Consider the following 20,279-nt stretch of genomic DNA (forward strand, 5'->3'; position numbering starts at 1 on the left):
TGTCTAATCCTCCCCGCGGGCCCTGCCCTCTCACTGTGTGAGAGTCCTCTTGCATGATGTGCGACTTCTCAAATTGCTGAGTGGCGAGGGGAAGTGAAGGAGCACATGACATGTGATCAAATGATACACCGCCTACCTGTATGCGAGGTCACTTCACTTCTGCTTCTCTATGCATCCACCAGAGCTTGTTCAGTGTCGTGATACAGCTGCACCTAATAAATGTGATTTACTGTAAGTGTGCGAGTTCCAGTAATGGCTGACGGTCGCTATTTGGCTACTTACTTAGTTACTCTGTTACCTAGTGTCAAAATTGACCTTAGCTCCACTATAACTCAGAAAATGTATCCTTCTCTTGCACAGACCCTTTAAACCAATCTCTATTTAGGAAAACTAAAAGTACCTAATAGTTTTTCAGCAGTTCCTTATAAATCATCACTGACATGGTTATTGTTGTATCATAGTTCATTTCACATCTCTTTAAAGCATTGCATTGTAACACATGCATGCTGTGGGGTCTCTCCTGTTCTGCTGGGGACATGTACACTACAGTGGTTAAGTACACTAGGTAGCAGACTCGTACTAGTAAGGTCATTCACACATGCTGCGGGTTGCCCAGGGCAAATACGGAGCCACCAGTGTTAAAACATATGGAGCGCTTGACTTGGGGTTAGGTGCATCGCTTAAAGGCAATATGGTAGTTTCTGAGGTAGGGGAGAGTGTTACTCATTCACTTTCTCCGGATAGTTTTTCCGAGCGCTTCTTATTTTATGCTAGCTGCAGGCAGGTTGCGTTGTTAGTCACAGTGAGTCAAGTTCAAACCGTCCAATTTAATCCTTAATACCACGTTATTCAGAGCTCACTCGCATTAACTATGTGCTCATTAACAGGCTGAATCGATTTATATGATCATTGGCAGAATAGTGCAACATGGTTACAAATGCATCTAAATGTCTTAAATTGTAAGAAATAACATAATATATATTTGAGAAGGGGTAATTATCTTGAAACAAGTTCAGTTAGTGTGGAGGTGTGTGAGGCCATGATATAACTGGTCTCTCCTCACCATTCAGCATTTAAACAGATGGTGGTGTTGTTTTCACATCTCACTTCAAAATGGAGACGGCTGTTTTTAGGCCACAGCTCTCCTACGGACTCTTGTTCTGTCTCTGTGCACCCTCCCACATTTGTCTGCTCTTAACTGAGTTGTTGTTGTTTGAAGCACATCTATGCACACACCACAATTTACTTTCTTCCCTTTTACTCTCCTTTTTTTTGGACCTCTTTTATTAGCCTCTGTTTTCTCTTGTTTCTACTGCATTAAAACAGTCACACAAATGGGGGAAAAGTAGATTTTCTATTCTCTACTTGCTGTGAAACTGAATCAAAAAGAGAACTACTTTGATCGATGAAGCGTTACAGGTGACATGATTCAAACTGAACCCACGTTTTAGAAACTAATGCTTCATAGTGAAATTTCAAACTATGACTAGTGAATATAATGCACAATGTTTCACAAACCTTTTTAATGGAGATGATAGCCTCCCACGTTACTTTTCAGTTTTACCCATTTCACAATTTGTCTACCCCTTTTTTTTTAAATGTTCTTTTTTACAGCTTTTATTTTACCTTAAAATACTAATTATGCAATAAAAAGGAAAAATAATTTTGAGCTGATCTTTTGAAGCTGAATCTAAATATAAATGCAGACAGTTTTAGGTCCACTTTATTTATTAATTTAAATGCAGAAATTAACAGATATCCAAATGCTCTTATTTGTGGATAATCTTTATTTTGCTCGAGTCATTCCTTTTGCCTTCTTCTGCTTCTTTCTTGCCCTTTTTTTCTTTCATTTTCTCCTCTTTTAACTTCAAAATATCTGCGGCAGAGAAAGAGGAAAAGCAGATTTCAGCGCTCACCCCCCGTGCTCTCATCCTCTGCTTCCTTTTCACTTTTTGAAACATATACCGCGCCTGTCGCATCAAAGCCCAGCCTTCACGTCTTCTTCTTTGCTCTCTGACTAATTTTGATAGTAAAAGAAGCTGAGTAAATTTGATCTGTCTCCCTTTTATATTTTTAGGCGACACCGTCATGCTGGATTATGTCATATTTTCAGGTGTGCTTTGTAAAATGGGTCGGTGGGGACGATCCTCTCCAGCAACGGTTGTTTACATCCCACAGTGACAAACCCAGTCCCTGCTGTCTGGGGAAAAATTGTCCAGCTCAGTTCTGATTTCACTTTGCATTTACTGGTTTTGTCCGATGCTAGAAAATTGTTGTCGGAGGCTGGTTGGTGTTTTGTCACAGGGCCTTGAACGCTCCCCCGTGTGTCTCAGTGTGAGCAGCACAGCTAAACTGTTGATGTTGGTGTAGAAATGAATACTATGTTATTATTTGTGTCTGGACTTGTGCACGAAATGCGGTTTGTTTGCTTCAGGTTTGTGTGTTTTAATAAATAAAACTACCAGTAATAGTGAAACTCTGAATCAGAATGAGAATTACTTTGATCGATGAACTTTTTTAAAGGTGACATATAAGCACTTGAGCAGTGGGTGGAGTGGTGTTAAATGTTAGCAAACTGTTATTTTATTTTTTTTTAGGTGCAATCAACATTTCTGAAAGGATGATATTTTACACATCACTTAACAATGTTTTAATGTGTTGAAACATTTTAGTCTAAGAATATTTATTGTATGGCACTGTGTGATTCGGTTTATGAAGTCATGTGACTTATTTCAAGTTTTAAAATTAGCCTAATTTTATTAAACAATATAAATGCTAAAATAAGGGCATGGCTCTTTAATTTTATCAGTAAAATGATTTGTCATATTGAAAGTGAAGCAGCCACTGAAACTTTAACAGGACGTTTATTTATGTCAAATTTGTTTTTATTGTGTATGCGAGTTTGAAACTATACTGCCCCAAATGACATGTAAACCCTAACCCATGAGTATATTTTGCATTAATTGGTGTCAGGCTTGTTTTCTTCTTATAAATAAATCTATAAGTCATACTGAAACTATGATGCTTTGGAGTGATAATATTACCAGAGCACCAGGGGAAATTTGTTGCCTTGTGAAATGTTCGGTTCTCTGGCAACCCACTCAGTTTCGACTGGAAAAAAAAAATCTTTTAACCTTTTCAGCAACAACAAATGCATGTTTAAAAAAAAAAAATGAAGAAAAGAGTGAGATGAGGATGAGGGTGGTTGAATATTGTCAAAGAGTGGTGTTTGTTCACTGGTGTCAGCCAGTGCAAAGTAAGAATCCTGCTGTGGGGTGCAGAGAGTAGTAGCTGTGCAGGATCACGCAGCCATCCAAATATACACTTTCTCCAAATTTTTATTTTATCTTTTTTTTTTTTTTTTTGAGCATTTGAATATTTTTCAGTCTTCTTTCCACTTCTGTCTGTCGTGTGTGTGTCAGTGTGGTGATTTCTGTCGGGGTTGTGACTGAGACGAGCAGTTTCAAAATGAGACGTATGATATTTCACAGCGCACCCTACGTGCACAATGTTGATAATATTTACTTTTATTGACATACTACCTGTGATTACTATAGTTACACTTTAATTCACAAGGGCTTTGGACAAAGTTGTTCTATAGTTGTTGATTTGACTGTAGGTGCATTGACTATGTGCTTCTGTTGATGACCTTTAGTGTAGTTTAACATTTTAATCATTGTGTTAAAATTCAGCTTAGAAAATTTTACAATGAGCTTTCTAATTATTGACTTATTTTTCTACTAATCCAGTTAACTGGTTAAATGTTCAGTGGTTTTGCTTTTTGTCATGGTTTAAGGAAATTATAAAAAGCTATAGAATACGGTAGATACTTTACATATTTTATATTTAACTCCGACTGATGCCGACTTTAGCCCCTCATTCTAACTACAACCTTAATCCTAACCTTCAAAGCATTCTCTCAAAATAAATGCATTGTAGGTTAGTGGTTAGTTTGAGATATTAAATGTCAGACATTGTATGTTTGGTGTCCCTGATCTAAAATGAGTCGATAAGTAAATATAAACATGTTTATGGTTTCAGTTAGTCATTGTTGCGTGCGCACAGCCTGTGGGTGGCATCACTTTGTTGCCATCAACGACTGATTAATCACCTCACTAACTTGTTCCATGTGTGTATTCATATAGATCTTTGTATGTATTGATCTGTGTGTACATGAACGGTAAACAAGCACAGATCTGTGTGTACAGCACATCAGAGTCTGTGCATGTATAAAGAATATAGTACATTATATCTGAGTGTTTGTGTTATTGTGATTATTTGTGGCTGCTCTAGGGGTTCTGTTACTATGTACTTTATTCAGGTGTGTGTGTGTGTACATACAGTATCTGTTTGTATTTATCTGTACAGTATGTGCGGTTCTGTGTGCACATGTAATGTGTAGGTCTTTTCATGTGTTGTCTAACAACATGTGCAAGATGTGTGCACAGTATACTGTACGTGTGTATGCATATGCAGTAATAATTATATTGTTTTCTACTGCCACAACTACAGTAATCTTGTGTAAACATGTTTACTTGTTTGTTTGTAAATCTGTTCATTTATTTCTGTTTATGTAGTTCGGTGATGTGTGATTGTACATTCAATTTGTTTGTATTTATATAGACAATGGGTACAGCTCCGTGTGTCCATGTATGTGTCTGTCTTTCTCCATATGCACACAGTTTGTGTGCATATATGCAGCTTTGTGCTTATCATAAATATTACTCCTACTACTGTGTGTTTGTGTGTGTGTACATATGTATTTGAGTATTTATTTCTGGCAACGTGGCTCGTGTGTACAGTTATAAGGGTCTGTATGCATACAATATGTGAGTGTGTGTGTGTGTGTGGTTTCCACATGTTATATGTGCATCTGTGAAAGTATTTTTAATTCCTACTGTTCTTTGAATGCATGTACCACTGGAGGTGTGCGTGTGTGTGTGTGTGTTTTATAGCCTATGTATATGGCTCTGTGTACATGTATGTAATTTTGTCGGTGTGTGTCTTTTTACACATGTTCAGTATGTCTGTGAACTCACCACACATGTAATATTTGTAATACTTCTCTGAGAAATATCTTGTTTATGTTGTGAATGTTTTTTTTTTTTTTTTTTACGGCTTCTGTAGTTCCAGCAGTAGGTGTGTGTAGATATACTATTTGCGTGCTACAGCTTTTTATGACTCTGGGAGCATATATGTATTCAAGGTGTGTGTCTTTTAGCATGAGTTGTGTCTTTGTTATAAGCAGGCTAGGCGTTTACTTGGCTAACACACAATAATATTACTATAACTACAGGTGTGAGAACTTATGTTTGTGACTGTGTACATTTTTGTGTGTGTGTTTGCCTTTATCTGTACATTGTGTACAGCTTTTTTTGTATACATGCACATATTCTTTTTACATACATTTTTCCATATGTGCACAGTATGTGTGTATATGTAATTATAACTACTACAGACTTTACTGCTGTGTGTGTGTGTGTGTGTGTGTGGGAACATACACTTATTCCTGATTGTGTATTTCTATGAGTGAATTTACTTTTGGGGTTGTGTGTTTGGAATATGTGGCTGTCGTGCTCAGTATGATTATTATTTGCATGCATGCCTCCATGTTTATTTGTTTCTGTCTGTGGTTCTTGTTTATCTGTAGATGCAGATGGGTGACAAGTTAAAGGAAAATGAGTTGGAAGAATGCAGCTGAAAATCCCTCAGTCACTGTTTGGATCCAGTTCAGGTCAATATAGCACAGATGAGTTAACCTCACTCACTACCACTGGGTTGTTTTAAACCACTGTTAGTGTAGTGTAGTTTTTATATTGCTGTTATTTACCCAAACTAAATTTGCAACTACATCTAATACATATACAGGTTGTTGGATAGATAATCGATTTCCAGTTTTTAGCATGTGTGAATTTATATGCTATGTGCTAATAATATGCTGTAGCATGTGTATGGAGCACAGTGTGAATTTATTTGCATGCTGCTGCTTCTTCTCATTGCTCATCATCTGTGCCAGTTGACATTTACACATTCAAATCACAGCCTGTATTCTTGTTTGAAGCACATGACAAGACTTCATGGTTAGCTTAACATAATCACCTATATTACTGCAGCATGTGCAGACACCGAGTTGTACTGTAAGACTCACTCGTGATGCAGCAGCTTTGTTGACGTCAAGTAAAAGCCTCACATCTCCCAGAAGTCAACTTTTTCAGGAACTAGGAAGGCAGCCTTGTTTTTAGCATGGCTGCCTTGTTGTTGACTATTTCTATCATCACAATTTCATTTTTGCGTTTTGAAACGTTACTTCAAAGATCAGGTTGTTTTTGTTCTGTTTCGAGTCCGGGAGACCCCAGCCCCTTTTAGGAGCTCAAAAACATTACGTTTCCTAGTAGTGTAAAAGGTGGGATTTTATTTCTGCTACAAAAAGTGACACTTTACTTATGTTTGGTGTCTGAGACATTTGTATTTCAGTAATTTAGGTTTTTAAAAATGTATTCAACATTCATTTAAAACACTGTACATTTCTATGCTCACACATACCATCATATAAAATGAAATATTTTGTCATGTAGCAAAATAACAAAGCTTCATTTCCTAATTTTGCCACTTTCAAAAAAACTTAATTCTTTTGTACACATTAGGTTTTAATAAGGTCATAAAAAATAATAGCGAACTCAACCAATTATTATTTTCACACATCAGGATGGGACTGCAGATAAGGAGGAAGTAATATCAATACTGACAAAACACAAAGGTATAAGACTTTGTTTTTTTTTTTTTTCATTAATTTTGGACCTTATGTATGTAATATACACTAGCAAAGATGAGTTGTTTTTTATTTTATTTTTTTTTATTTGGTGAACATGTGAAAACAAAACGAGATGAAAATATAAGTGTATAATATGAAAAGTAGCTTTGTTACTTAATATGTCCATCGGTTTTTATCAGTGAAGTTTTCAAAGGTTTCTGGTGCTGGAGCTAAAAGAAGTCAGATAGCCTTGAAAAGCACCTCATTTTTTTTCATATCAAATTTTTATCACCTAATTTTATTTGTGCTTGCATCATATGAAGAGGAAATGTGGAAGATGTGAGCATTTGCCAGACAGGAAGAGTTGAGCAGAGAGACACAACTGAGCCAAGAGTTTTTGGAGCATGTCCAAGGACAAAAGGTCAACGTATCTCAGCTTTTGTTGACAAAACGTCTAACGTTGACCATGTAACCATGATGATGCATGTCCCCTTTGCCTTAACAAAATAGTAATTTTAACCCAAATCAGTGTTTCCATAATCTTAACTACAGTATGTATTGTAACCCAAACCATGATTGAACTTTCCCTAAACCCAACCAAGTGATTTTTTTTTTTTTTTGTGCCTAAACGGACCCAAACCTTAAATGAGTTATTTTTCAGTATGGATCTGTGACAGGCAAATGATGTCAAGTCAATATCACAAATTTGCCTGAAGGGGCTTTACAGTCTGTACAGCATATGCCTCCTTCTGTAGACATTTGAATCAAAATGAATAAATTAACTTAGAAAATCCTTTTAATTGGAGAAGAAATTGATTGATTAAACCTCAGGGAGAGCAGCAGAGGAATGTATGGGACAGACATGTAACAGATGTGTGTACACAATACATAGCAGATTTACAGTATGGACAACCAGAACAGGAAAATGCATGTATATATATATTGTGTGTATATAAAGAACATTGTATAAGCATAAGTGAGAAACATGATATTGGAGGATGACCCAACTTCCAGATACAGACCTGGTGGGAGGATAGATTACATAACAACACAAGAGGCAAAACCGCAACACATCATTCACACATATAGTGGAAGGAAACAAACACATTATAGAGATGGATAGCGAGAGAGAGAGAGAGAGAGAGAGAGAAAGAGAGAGAAGGATGGGAGGAAATGCACAGGAAATGAAGAGGAGAGGGACAAATAAGAGGCCAGACATCAGAGCCAGAGGAGAGAGGGGTCCCAGGATGGCCAGTGGTCCAGCACAGAGAACCTGTCCTGCAGATATGAGCATCATATTTTGTTATTTCATTTAGGCGACATGTTGAAACAGATACTGTAATAGTTTGACTGTGAGCTTGTGTAATTAGAATATCTCTGGCCTGATTCCAAAGTTTAGTCAGGATAATGAAGATGACAGTACATCCGCAGGCAGGGAGATGAGGTGTAAACAAAGATGTTATCACTGTATAGATGGGAGACACTTCTCTAATTTGTACATGATGTATTTGATCAGATTTCCTGGAACAGCAGTTGCATTCTTGGCTTAATCACAGTTGGCTAATCATTGCTTGCTGTTGTCTCCCTGACTGTGATTTTGCTCTGTTACTGTCGATGTTGTCAGTGACCTGTATAAGAACCTCAACTAGATGTAAATATGCTACCATGTACTGAGAATTGAAACGTATTGTCTCTGGATTTTCCCTGCGTGCTGCCGCCTCAGCAACTCACTGATATTAAACCTCTCACTTCCTTTTTGAAGCCACTTTGTTTACCATGCTATTTTTACTGGAGGCTTCTGCTCGCTCACAGCCTCGGTTTACTGTCAAAATGATGTCCTGTTTAGCACGTGTCTTCTTTGGAACAACATACACCTGGGTTACTGTTCACATGCTGTAGTAATATTATTACGTGTAGGATTCAGTGGCTAGTGCTTCTTGCACTGAAACCAACTTCTGAAATACTAAAGTGGGTCCAACCAGAAGAAATCGTCATTATACTGTCATGCAAATTAGCCATGTCTGTAATATGAGAGGTTATGCATTGTATTTTAGTGAAAACATGATACAGACATGCAAATCAGGTTGGATTATTTTGTCTCTGAAATGGGTTTTGTAGCACAAGGCGAACACCGTCATACAAGCATGACTCTTTTCAAAGACAAAATCCTACCAACAAAACCAGTGTAAAAAAATGTCACAAATATACAGTAGTTAACAGGCGAATTGTCATTTTCCAACCTGTGGGTGTCTAGTTTGGGGAGTTTTGACACTATAGATGCTGTATAAGTTAATGAGGTCATACTGACACAAAACTGGATAAACATAACTGAATGCTTGTATTTTGTAATTCATAGTCTTCCCTTGTGATGCTTTTTGTTGTCCGTTCACCAGGTGAATCGTGTTTGTGAGGCGGTAGTTTGTGTTGCTGTTGATTCCTTAAGGCGTGTGTATGCACAAAAGGGAGGGTGGATATAATAATAATATCAACCCAGTTTAACAACACTCTTGATTGGTTCCTGATTGAGATGACAGCTGGAATAACAACAGATAAAGCAGCTCCCTGAGTCATAATAAACAGACTACTTTCCCATCTTGACAGACATGAGCATTTATGTGCCAAAACAGGTTTTACAAGACAGAAGTTACTGTCACAATCCAAAATGTCTGTGCAAAGACTGAACCTGCAGCTCCACAGCTTGTGATCAGCTCGGTTTCCTTATGAACGCCGGCGCCAAATCAAGTTCACTGATGATGTATTGTTTACACATAAGCTTCAAGACAGAGGGTCTGTGATAGAGCTGGTGGTCATTTGTGTTTGGGAAGTGACAGACTGCTCATTATAATTACAGTAGATTTTCAGTGGTTCACTATTCTTTCTCTTTTACCATTGTCATCAGTCATGATGAACCCTGTGGCACTGAAAGCACACTGACCGTTGACACCTGTGTATATATGAGCTATGATTTTGTGCCTCTAAAAGGTGACTTGTGGTGTTTTCATTCTGCTGGGTGAAGCAGGTTTGGGCTGAAGGTTTAGTGCAGGATCAGGTTATGTTGGAATATCAGTTCAGGGTTAGGTTGTTTTACCGTCACATCCTCGTTGGAATAGCTCTGATGTACAGATGCACACAGTGAACCCCAGGCAGAGCTGCTGCCATTTCATCACCTGACTGTCTCTTTACAATAGTGTGGGAGGACGAAACAGAAGGAGAGAGAGGAAGCATGAGACAGAAGAGAAAGAAGATGAATATTTGACATTCAAATCAGATTTAGGTTTATTTTTCCATGTGCCAAAAAAAATAACAAAATATAAAGAGAAGCGAGGGGGACTGGATTAGCCAGTGGAGTATGGCCTATATTTATTGATAATCTGAAGTATATTCTGTTAATGTAATGTAGAAATGTGCATCTAAAATTAAGGATTTGTAATTGCAAAGTATTTGAGATCTTCCAGAGTGGCAGTGGCATAGCTGACGGCCAAAATGACAAGTTATTGTTAAATATTTGAATTGTATGGCTGTTTTTTGCAGCATTAGAAGATGATTCAGTAGTAAAGTTTTATTTTTAGAAAAATTGTCACTGCAGCAAGAAAAAAATTCAAGTGGGAGATGAGAGGAAAGGATGCAAATAACACAAATAAAATTAAATAAATATCCTTTAAAAGTGAGAGATAAGAGAGGAGACTGATGAAAGGTCGGCCACCCACATCAGGTCTTCTTTCATCTGCTCTGTCTCTATCACACACAGACACACACACACACTCACTCACTCACTCACAGGCTTAGTCAAAATGCTGCCCACACAAAGGCATCTTCGCATCTGTTTGCTGTGTGTGGGAAAGCTTTTTAGACATTGCCTCATGTGTCAAACAATACACTAACACACACGGATGTGGAGTGAACTTTACTGAGAAACAGCACAAAATAAATAAATGGCAAGATTCTGCAATACAGACCAGCGTTCCCATGGCCTTGAAACATGTAGAAGAGTCGATAAGTTAGACTTTATATGTAAAATTTACATTGTTTACTAGATGTGACATTTTGCAACATGTTCAACATTTGCCAAGGGCGTGTCTGTTTTCAGGGTGTGTTTTTCACTCGTCATCTTTGGTTGAAGGGCTTCTCGGTAAAGTATATGATGTACTAATGTTGCCGAAAATGTCATTCAAGTCTCACTTAAGTATGAAACAGTGTAGTCATCCAGTATCTTTCAGTGGTTAAGACATGAGAGACAACTCATTCCTGTGATGAAGGCATCCTGGTATCTCACAAAAGGTAGTTCTGTGGAAATGGTGTCACCCCAGTTTTCAGTGAGAAAATGTTATTGCTGATACAGTTTAGCAGTGGTTCTCAGTTATATAAGGTGTGTGTGTACATGAAAAAATGCATGCAGCGATTTCTGCACGGAAACGAGTATTTCTCCGTGTGCGTCTGTGTGTGTGTGTGTGTGTGTGCGTGTAATTCCACACAAACCTTGCACCATTCATACAGAGATGTTTATGGGTCTCCTGAAAGGAGTGTGACATCATATTGAACCAAAGAAAATAATACCACCAAACTAAGAACTTGGTCAGCATTTTATTTGAAGCCTTAACACCACAGCTTTCAAATGGGTCTCAAAACAGCGTTGCAAATTAAATCATACAGTCATCCTGAAACAAGAATAGTATAATAGATTGAACATTTACGTAGCAATTAATATGGCTGACCTGTATGTGGATGCCTGCAGAGCTTTGGTGTTGAATCAATACACATACTAAGAATCTTAATACAATGTGTCTGCTTTGGTTTGAATGCTGTGGTTTTAAGACTTGGCTTGTGGAGAAATCACCTGATTAAAATGGGGATTTTTTTTTTTTTGTCTTTTGCAGGGCTGAGGTGCGGGGCTGAGAAACCGATTCACCACAGGACCATCAGGCTGGTTTCCCCCAACCTGGCCAGGCGTAGGAAAACCACCTCGGCTCATCTGGTAGGAGTTTACATGTTTTTAAGCTACTGTACCTGCAGTCTGATCCTGTTGATATCTAACATGTTATCTGCCATATTCTGTAACCAGTGGCTGTGAGAGCTGTATTTACCTAATGTGAGATGGAGTTATGTTAGGTTACCATTAGTGATAGTATTGGAGGCCTATTTAAAAGTTCCTAAGTGTTCAGTAGACAGGGAGCTCCCAGCCCGGTGTAAATGTGGTTTAGAATCCTACCTCACACAACCCTACTTCTGCTGCTGCCTTCTCATTTCCAGTAAGACTTGTTCATCCCACATTGATGTCATTTCTCCAGCAACAGCTATTCTCAAGTCCTGTTTTGTTTTTAGTTTGTTTTAGTAAATATAGAAGCTCAGGATATTTTTTCTTGTGTGTGACACATGATCATACCTAAAGCAGTAATGTAAAAATATATTGGTGTATTTAAGCCCCCTAACACATTCTTTCGATCTCTGTATGGAGGTTACAGCAGGGTAATGCCCATCTGTATGCCTCTGAGCAGGGCACCAAACCCTAACTAGATTGTTTTTTTTTTTTTCTGTCACAGTTCCCTGTCAGTAGGACCATAGTGCCACACTGGAACAACAGGGGGCCTGTATGTTTTGCTCACAACCACCCAATAGAATCACAACATGTGCCGTTGTTCCTGCCCAAGTTTCATAAACCAATCTGAGAGCTAATTTGGTTGTCCTTGAGTTATAGAACCCAAATCCTTGTAGCATTATGAATGCTATGTGAAAGCTGAAATGTATGGGAAACAGTAGAGAAGCCATCCTGAGTATTGCTTCAAATCAAATCAGGAAAAAATTGTTGATAGTAGCTACTGTGCATTTTTATTAATGCTGTAGGTTGTGTTAAGTTGTGCTACATGTGCCAGTCGGCCTTTCTGTACAGGAAGATTCTGCAGCTTTTATGCTCATACAGTAATGCAAAATTCTCAATTTCAAGGCACTAAAGAAGCTACTGTACATGGAGCATGCCAGCACCTGTGAGCTACATGTGATTTAATAGTTTGGGGATATTTTTGTAATTTAGAGGCCTTTTATAGTTAGTCTGCAAAAAAAAAAAAAAAAAAAAAAAGTTCAAACAAAGTAAATCACCAGGACATTTCATTGCATCTGTCTGCAAACCAACAAGCCATCCTCCAATCTCGATCCTAACCCGCCACCTCTTCTCTGCTTTACTCTTGCTGAGCTGTCCTCCCGTGTGTGCCGTTTATCTTTTAGTCGTCTCTCTCATGCTGGTTGACTGACACTGAGTGCTGCAGTGCTGCAGAATAATTAGCTAAAGTGGAGTCCATACTTTCATCACAAAATTGTAAAGATCTATAATGTAAGGGTCATGCTGTCAGATGGGAGAAAAAACATTCAATCCTGACATATGTTAATGTGTGTACATTGTGTGTGTGTGTGTGTGTTTAGCAGCCAAAATCTATACAGCAGCGGACCAAGCATTTAGAGCAGCTACAGATGAGGGTGAAGTGATAGTGCAGCAGGCAAGTAGAAGTATTTATAGCATTTACTGTAAGTGAGGCCAGATGCACAGTATGCCTGTTTGTAGAATAAAGGTGAAAACATGTGGTTGCAGGGCACAGACGGACTCGCACTGATTCTACAAGTGTGATTACTGCCTCAGTTGCAGTTTGTGTTAGTTACTATCTGGACTAATGTTTGACTGACCAGAACATGTTTACGCCTTCTTCAGTTTAAGTGTGATTAAGTTTCTCATGGCCCATGTTTTCCTGTCAGTTTCTTGGATCACTTACAAGAACATGTCAAATGTAAGAGGATTAGTGGTACATTTTCATTTTGTGTTTTTCTTACTCAGACTGGTGGTGGTGTTACTGCGGGCATGTACACAAAGCTACTGAATGTGATGAATTACTTAAGCCAGATGTAACATTTCTTCTTTTTTTCAAAACACTGGTTTCTTAGAAAAGCTTAATAATCCAATTTTGTGTTTATCTTGACCTTTTGGTATTTCTGACTTTATGCAGTATGCCCAATTAAAAGGCTTCTTTTCTGCCTAGTGACTCTCAAACTGATTTTTATAGCTTAAACCACAAAACAAATTACTGATACCAAAGTAAAATCCTGGTAATCTTAAAATGAGGGCTTTATAGTAAAAACAGCTTGTTAGTATGAAATATTTGCATGATGTGTTTTAAGCTCCCCAATGTCTAATTATTGTTCTATCTTAATCAATAAGCTGTCTTTGTAGTTTGAAAGACTGGGGGGATTTTCATCCACTGTGGGCAGCTGTAAGGCCAATTAGCAAGAGATCCCTTCGCTTTACTCCGTGCACAGGTGGAGCTGTAATTACAGCAATAGTTTAACACTTTGGTAATGTCACTTACACATCTGTGTAGCAATCATGAAGCTAGTTAGCTTAGCACAAAGACTGAAAATCATCTGGAGTAGTAACAGTAAAGGTGCTGATGGGTAGACTTCACCTTTGGACAGAGCTAGGCTAGCCATTTCCCTGTGGCTCCAGTTTTTATGCTAAGCTAAGCTAACCACCTGCTCAGAGCAAGAAATAAAATATGCACATTTCCCAAAATGTGGCACTGTTCCTTTAAGTAAAAAGACTTGTTTGTGAGTAAGGAATTAGTTTGGACACTATGTTTGAACATATCTTTAAAACTTTCTTACAGAAATTCACAGTTGGCATTGTCTTTGGATTTTGTGTGCACAGGTTGAAGTTTGGTGAAGTTATAGCTTTTATTTTATGCGAGATGTGAGGAGTGAAATCTAAATGAATAATACCTTGATAACTGGAGGCTAATGGAGGGTAGTTTTGTGTTGACAAATGAATTGAGATTGGAGCAGCTAAGAACTGTTTACCACAGTCAGTCAATACAGTAGCTTGGAGCTTTAGAGGAGGCCGTACCCTGAGTCATCAGGGTTTTGTCCATGCTATGGTTTTGATTCTTTTAAATATAAAACTGCATGTAGACCTGTGAAGCTTCATTTGATAGAGACCATTTCCAGTGCCTCTGGCAAAAGCGCTTGTGATTCAGAGCTCAACAAACTTTTGTCTTGAAAAATTCCAGTCTGTCTACAGACCTTCGCTGTCCCAACCTCTTTCTGTAATGTTTAAAACGTACTCCAGATGAATTGGTTTGACATATTAGGATTTATCTATAGTACATATAGAGAGGATCCCTTTACCTTTTGTTTATTTATTTATTTAATAATTTCTCTTATTAAATCCACTTCTGCTTAAGGGCAGGGGTACAGTTGTCACAGAGGATGATGTTGCTGTTAAATATCTAAATATAATTTGTTTCAGGTTTTTAGAGCAACCTGTCACTTTCTTTTCAGTAAAAGTATGCTAGTGCTTAAAGCTGCCCTGAGAGAGCTAAATGCAGAGCTACATGCAGATCCTTCCAGACAGGGAAGACGAAGCACCAGTCATCTATCAGAGTGGTTAATCTGGTCCTGTCCCTTCAGTAAATTATTCATTGTAGTTATACATCTTTGTCTTGGAGAGAAAAAGATCTCTAGAGTGAATGGGCATCCCCGTCATGCAGTTGTTAACTTTGGAGGAGAAGCTGATTGTGGTTGCTGCAGGTGTTTCTCTGCTGAACATTTTCATATTTGGGTTTGTTTGGTATTTCAGAATTCAACTCTGAAATATTTCTCCTCACATCCTGAGAATCCAATTTATTTTAGATGTTGCTGACATTAATATCTAATAATCGAGTATTGAAACTGAAAAAAAAATCAGGGTGGAATTGAAACAGCTTTTCATATCAATATCTTGAGTCTGAAACGAAGTGGCACTCCACTTTAAAGGGCAACTGACTAATTCATCTCATCAGCTCTTAGAATGATTAACAGCATCACGAGATTTGAGAAATGTCTGTCTGGTTTGTAGTCACTATAATGGCTCCAGCATGAGGAGAGAGGCTGAGTTATAAATGGAAGACTGTAATTTATCTTTTTGCACTTCTTACAAACCCTTTTAATCACAGTGTCCACCTACTGTGCTAAAGATGGCCAAAGACATTCATCCTCAGGAGAAGAGCCTGTCAGGTTGTAGAGAACCTAGAGACATTTGTCGTGATAGATGTTTGTCTATACGTACAGTGTGTGTGTGTGTATTGTGTAGTCACATGAGACAGCTCTGTTAGTGGGATTATAGTTGTCTCCCACACTACTAGATGTATGTGAATTAATATTTCAGTTTTAAGCCACTAAATCCTTGTTTTATCATTGGAAATGAAAACAAAATCTCCAAAGAAGGCAAATCACTGCAGTGAGCTCATGGAAGGACACTTGATTTGACAGTTAAAACTACTGAATTGGGATCAAGACATCTTAAAATTATCTCTGATTTTATCACTTGTTTGAAGAAAATAAGAACTGAAATGCTCAGCAGATCACTGTGCCAGACTGCAGCAGCAATATTTTTGCAGTAACAACAACAAAACTGAGTGCACCCATGGTCAGCGTTAAGTGCATGTTGGACCCCATCTGATCCAAGCAAATTTATTTTGGTTTCATCTGACCAGAGAAAGTGCTGCCAATAATCATCTACTGTAAACTTGCAGTTTGGTGAGCAGCGGTTTTCTTCTTGGCCGTCATCCGTAGAGTTGGACTTCAGGCAGTGTCGTTCACAGTGTAGTGAAGGACACTGCCAAGTAATCCTTGTGCCAAGTGGGAAGCACTTGCCCACCATTTATTTTTTTCCCAGTGCTTGTGTAAATGATGAAATGTGAATTTCAAGAATAGTCGCTGTGCCTTCTTTTATTGACAGTGTGGCCCTTCCTTTACATCCCAAGCATGGCTGCAGCTGTTTGTAGCTCTTGGTTTCTTTCTTACCAGGTGATGTCATGTTGCATTCCCCATACTCTACAGTAAGAGTTTAAGTCAAAAACATTTATTGCCATATGCACAGTTGGGAAAAACAGGCTTTTGCTGTATAATCAGGTTCTTTGTTTGTCCACTCAAAAAGCTGTAAAAACAAAGGCTAAAAACAATATTATACAAGTAGTAGCAGCAATATCAAAACAATGTACACAATACAAAAATAAATAGAATGAAATGTACAATAAAGTACAAAATATACCCCATTAAATATTATTAGGATATGTTAGAATTAAAGTATGAATCAGTACTCTGTGCATAAATTGAGGGGGGTAGGGTAGAAGGCTATGTGCTCAGTCAGGGCATGAGATTAGGGAGGCAGGGGTGGTGTTTTGCTTTTGTTTATCTGGTAGCTTGAGCATAAAAATTGTACCTCCTGCCAGAGGGCAGAGGTGTGAATAGCCTGTGTTGAGGGTGGGTAGAGCCCTTAATGTTGTAAAATGCCCCTTTTGAGGACTCTCCGCTGGCAGATGTCCTGCAGGGATGCCAAAGGTACTCTGATCTTCTCTTGTTACCGCCCTCTGCAGGCAATAATGTTCCCGTGTAACACGGTGATGCAGCTGGTCAGGATACTCTATGATGCAAGTGTAGAAGCTGCTGAGGATCTTTTGGTGCATGCCAGATTTCCTCGGCTTACTTAGAAAATACAGCTGCTGTTGTGCTTTTTCTGACCAGCTGTGTGGTGTCCATGTTAGGTCATCACTAATGTGTACACCCAGGAACTTTAAAAGCATTAACCTTCTTCACCACATCCTCACAGGCCAAAACAGAGACAGCTGTGGTGGTCACAGGTTCTATTAGAACCAGCTTATGCAATTAATCAGTAGTACTCAGATCCTGCAGTCCTGCATTCAAACTGTTATTTAAAGTACAAAGTATTAGCATCAAAACCTACTAAAAATAAAAGAATAGCTTATTTCACATTCATGTATATCATATTATTGAATTATAATTGCTGATGCATTGCTGTGTACATCACAATGTTGCAGCTGGTAAAGGGGGAGCTAGTTTTAATGAGCATAAATGCTTATAATTTGAAGTACTCTACATACAGCTGGGTAACTTGTGAATTTTCCACCAGAGACCAGTCTTGATTATGCTTAAATTTTATTAATCTGGTTCTGAAAGATAACCGGTAACTAAAATAAAAAATGTAGTGGACTAAAACGTACAATATTTGCCACTAAAATGTAGTGAAGTCAAAGTATTAAGTAGCACAAAATGAAAATATTCAAGTACAATAGCTCAGTTGTACTTAAGTGCAGTACTTGAGTAAATGTACTTAGTTGCTTTCCACCACTGCAATTGACCTTAATTAGAAATCACAGGTGTACTACTCACTTTTATTAGCTAAGATTCTACGTTCCCCCCTGTATACTTTAACATAAAAATGCAGTTATTTGTAAGATGATACAAAAATTTTTTTAAATAAAGTATTTTAGTTGTATTGCATAGAGGTGCACCCAGTTTTGCTGTATACTGTTACTAAATTTTAGCCAGAATTTTGATCCTAAAATGAGGAAAAAACAAATAATGAACAGAGTAGAAAATAAGTCATAATTAACGTGTTGTGTCGAAACAACCACAAGTTGACATAAAATATTCATTTAAAATGCTGCTACCTTTTTTAGGAGAGCAGGAATACATGCGTGTGATCACATTATTTCATTTTAAGGAACACAGTTGATAATAATATAAACACTGCACACAATGAGGGATATTTTTTGACCAGGTCAGTTCAAAGAATCCTACTTGTGTTATCTTACACTGCAGTGAGTGTGAGCCTTCCAGGATACCAGCTGTTAAAAGCCGCTAGCGTGAATGTCTGCAAATAGCTTTCATCTTCTCCAGTAATGCATAAATCTCTAGGGAGGAGGTCCTGTTTGTTGTGAAGCCAAAAGTGCAAGGCACTTTTTTCTACCAGCAAATCAAAGCCAGTTCATTTCTTTTTTTCCTACTATAATGATTTCAATTTTCCTTTTGATAAAGTGGAGGAAAGTATAAGAGTGAATACAGACAGGCTCCATGCAGCTAGATAATTTGTTATATCACAAAAGTGCTATCATTTTTAGTTTAGGGGTGGCACAGTGGTGCAGTGGTTAGTGCTAACACCTCACAGCAAGAAGGTTCTGGGTTCAAGTCCTGTGGAGTTTGTATGTTCTCCCTGTGCCTGTGTGGGTTCTCTCTGGGTGGTCTGGCCTCCTCCCACAGTCCAAAGACAGCTTAGGTTGACTGGTGACTAAATTGCCCCTAGGAGTGTGTGTGGTTGTCTGTCTCTTAAGTGTCAGCCCTGTGGCAAACTAGTGACCTGCCCAGGGTGGACCCCGCCTCTTGCCCAATGTCAGCTGGGATTGGCTCACATTCTTTTGGATTGAGGTCAGGGCTTTGTGATGGCCACTCAATACCTTGACTTTTTTGTCCTTAAGCCATTCTGCCTCAACTTCGGAAGTATGCTTGGGATCATTGTCCACAACTTCCTGGCTGATGTCATGAGATGTTGCTTTATTTTATCCCCATTATTTATCCCCTTCCTCACGATGTTATCTATTTTGTGAGGTGCCCCAGTCCCTTCGGTAGCAAAGTACCCACAGTGCACGATGCTCCCACCCTTGTGCTTGGGTTGGATGGTGTTCTTTGACCTGCATTATGGCCAAACAGTTCAGTTTTTGTTTCATCAGACCAGAGAACATTTCTTCAAAAAGTCAGATCTTTGTTCCCATGTGCAGCTAGTCTGTGGTTTTTATGGCGGTCTTGGGGCAGCGGCGTCTTCCTTGCTGAGCAGCCTTTCAGGTTATGTCGCTATAGGACTTGTTTACAGTGGATATAGATACTTGATACCCATTTCCTCCTGTGTCTTGATAAGGTCTTTTACCGTTGCTCTGGGATCGACTTATACTTTTCAGACCAAAACATGTTCATTTCTAGGAGACAGAACGTGTCTCCTTCCTGAGCGGTATGATGGCTGCGTTGTCTCATGGTGTTTATGCTTGTGTAGTATTGTTTGTACAGACGAACGTGGTACCGTCAGACTTTTGGAAATTGCTCCCAAGGATGAACCAGACTTGTGGAGGTCCACAATTTCTCCAATATCTTGGCTGAATTTTTATTTTTCTCATGATGTCAAACAAACATCTTTGGCCATTACCGACCTGATGGAGGACATTACAAGTGCTATGGAGAGGAAATATACGATGGGAATATTTATTGACCTAAAAAAAGCATTTGACACAATCAATCATGAGTTATTAATGGATAAGTTAGAAAAATATGGGATCAGGGGATTGGTTTTAAATTGGATTAGAAGTTATTTGACACAGAGGCGTCAATTTGTGAAGTTGGGTGAATACCAATCGAGTGAGCTGGACATTGTATGTGGAGTGCCTCAGGGTTCTGTTTTGGGACCTAAATTATTTATACTATACATTAATGATATATGCAAGGTTTCTGATTTAGTGAAAGTGGTTTTATTTGCTGATGACACTACCATATGGGCATCGGGTGAAAACCTACAGCAACTCTCTGGACGGGTTTCACAGGAACTTGAGAAGATAAAGAAATGGTGTGACAGTAATATAGTATCTCTGAATTTGGATAAAACTAAATTTATGGTATTTGGGAATCGCAGACTAGACAATGAACTTCAATTGCAAATTGGGGGAGCTAATAT

General features: G+C 38.4%; 1 long non-coding RNA gene across 3 annotated transcripts in view; it reads left to right on the forward strand.

Annotated features, from left to right (window-relative positions):
* LOC109961083 (uncharacterized) overlaps positions 1 to 20,279 on the forward strand; it is a 60,568-nt gene that overhangs the window by 37,868 nt on the left and 2,421 nt on the right. For 2 of the 3 annotated variants that reach the window (XR_002275093.1, XR_002275091.1), the window contains one exon: positions 11,626 to 11,723. This is a non-coding gene — a long non-coding RNA (uncharacterized LOC109961083). Of the gene's footprint in view, positions 1 to 5,650; positions 5,735 to 11,625; positions 11,724 to 20,279 lie in introns of all 3 variants that reach the window. The other variant, XR_002275092.1, reaches the window with a different exon arrangement.

The sequence above is a fragment of the Monopterus albus genome, unplaced genomic scaffold (assembly GCF_001952655.1).
Source record: "Monopterus albus unplaced genomic scaffold, M_albus_1.0 scaffold52.1, whole genome shotgun sequence".
Classification (NCBI taxonomy): Eukaryota; Metazoa; Chordata; class Actinopteri; order Synbranchiformes; family Synbranchidae; genus Monopterus; species Monopterus albus.